Below are 2,367 nucleotides of genomic sequence, written 5' to 3' on the forward strand. Positions count from 1 at the left end.
AAAAATAAGAGGAATGACCAGCAAAAGTGGACTCCTATAGGCTAGAAATAGATGCCAAATCATCTAACCACGAAAAATATGTTCTCAGTAAGGAGTCCACTTTTGCTGGTCATTCCTCTTATTTTTGTATGTAATATAATTTTAATCTTCGATTTTTTTTAATATGCTAGACCACTGGTTTTAATTGATTAATATCAATTTCTACCCTTATTAATAAATTTTATATATATATATATATATATATATGTATGTAAGTAGGTATGTACCTTAGTTTCCATTCATGTACACACGGACACAAACACACACATATATTATTAATAAAATACCCAAAACAAATATGATATTCAATGCTTTGCGAAACATACACATGTTTCATCAAAATACCAACATGATTACATAATAGCTGTTGAAACATTATATATAATCTTGTAGTTCACCTCTTTGGTGATCAGTGAGAATTACCATGACTCCTGGTGTTATATATATACATATTTATATCCTGAAAATTCCATGCAGCCTTGGCTTTGTTGTCTCATTTTATTTAACATACATACGTATGTGTGTGTGTGTGTGTGTGTGTGTGCGTATAGATATTAAAATTTAAGTATGAAGTACATGTACAATTTTCAGTCATTATTACTACATTTGGAATTTAAATAAATTTACTATTTACTTGATATATAAATCACTTGTAATCAGCTGTCATGTTTCTGTATCCTCAAAATTGTCAGCAAAAATGGATTCTGCAGAATGGCAATGTTTCAAGAATCATTATATTCTCATCAGCAATAAATTACATTACGTTTCAGCAATATATATATATATATATATATATGTGTGTATGTGTTAGTGTACATGTGTGTGTGTTTGTGTGTATTTTATTTGTGTGTGTCTATCTTCGTGTTTGCGTTTACTGTTGTATGTAATGATGTAGTGTCAAAACATATAATATCGTAAATCAATCAAGAGAGAGATTGATATATTAAATATCTATGAAATCTATCAGGATAAATAAATTGATGTATTAAGTACCAGACAGAAATAATAACAGCATGTCGATTTGATCAACTAAAACCCTTTTAGAGCAGTGCTGTAGCATGACCAATATCAAACGATGGAAGCTAGTGATGGCTTATTATTTCCCTTTTGACTGGTTATTAATCATCAAGTGATTGTTTATCGTCCACAGCATTATGTAATGTATTTTGGATTCATTATTAAACATCACATTCCCTGATCGCATTCTCTCTCGGATATACTTTTGTCTTGTCTAATATCATTTTTCCTATTCTTCCAAATTTTCTTGTAGAAAATCATATTCCATTTTCCTCATATCCCATTTCCTACTGTAATATCCCATCTTCCTGTCTAATATCACATCTCTTTATAGATATATTATATTTCCGTGTCAAATATCATATTCCCTTGTCTGATATCGGATTCCTTTGTTTAGTGTAATATTTTTTTCTTCCAACTCATATCCCATCCCATTCTGATTTTACAATTTGTTGTCACACATCCTATTTTACCAGTCTAATACTTTATTCCCTTATCAAACAGCACACTTCATTGTCAAATACTTCTCGTTCACTTTTCTAATATCTCATTCTTGACTGATCTTCTACTTCATTTGATATATAATATTCCTTTCATAAATATCTTGACACCATATTTATCCCATTTTCTCCTGTAATATAATGCTCCCTTCTCTAATATCCCAATCCCTAATTTAATATCACGTTCCCTTCACTGATATCAATCCAGACCAGGAACCACCAAATAGGTTGCACTTTATTGGATTTCTTTAGGTGTTTGAATAATTTCAGAAATAAAGCCGATAATACGGAAGAATTTTGTGAAAAAAAACATGCAAAGATGCAGTATAGATCTTGAATTTATACATGATCCAAATATTCTTGTGTGCCGTGTCAGATTTCCATGTCAAAAACCACATTTCCATGCAGAATATCAAATTTCAAAGAAATAAATTAATTCTTATATTTATATTTTTCATAATTTCATTCCTAACATTTTTTTTCTTTTTCTTTTCCAGGTAAGCCAATTGCAATTTTTGTGCTCTACAACAAGAAAAGGATTAAAAAAACCCCCAAAAACCCAAAAATGTTTTCTCGAATACTCTAAAGTCTTTCATTCTTCATATCACTATACCGAATTGGAATGGAGATTCTGGCAAGTAAGAAATGTCACGTAACATCGATAGCACTATTTTCGTAAAGAATGATCTACCAAACACATCATATATCTATCTATTGTGGCTTTTGTTAATATTGTATTTTGATCTAAATTAATTTCTGAACACCATATAATATATATATATATATATATATATATATATATATATATATA

At 29.4% G+C, this 2,367-nt stretch overlaps 1 long non-coding RNA gene across 1 annotated transcript in view; it reads left to right on the plus strand.

Moving 5' to 3' along the window:
- Positions 1–2,309, plus strand: part of LOC128249805 (uncharacterized) — a 284,671-nt gene extending 282,362 nt beyond the window's left edge. Inside the window, exon 3 of the long non-coding RNA XR_008265924.1 lies at positions 2,054–2,309. This is a non-coding gene — a long non-coding RNA (uncharacterized LOC128249805). The remainder of the gene's footprint in view (positions 1–2,053) is intronic.
- Positions 2,310–2,367: the final 58 nt, after the last annotated feature.

The sequence above is a fragment of the Octopus bimaculoides genome, chromosome 18 (genome assembly GCF_001194135.2).
Source record: "Octopus bimaculoides isolate UCB-OBI-ISO-001 chromosome 18, ASM119413v2, whole genome shotgun sequence".
Taxonomy (NCBI): Eukaryota; Metazoa; Mollusca; class Cephalopoda; order Octopoda; family Octopodidae; genus Octopus; species Octopus bimaculoides.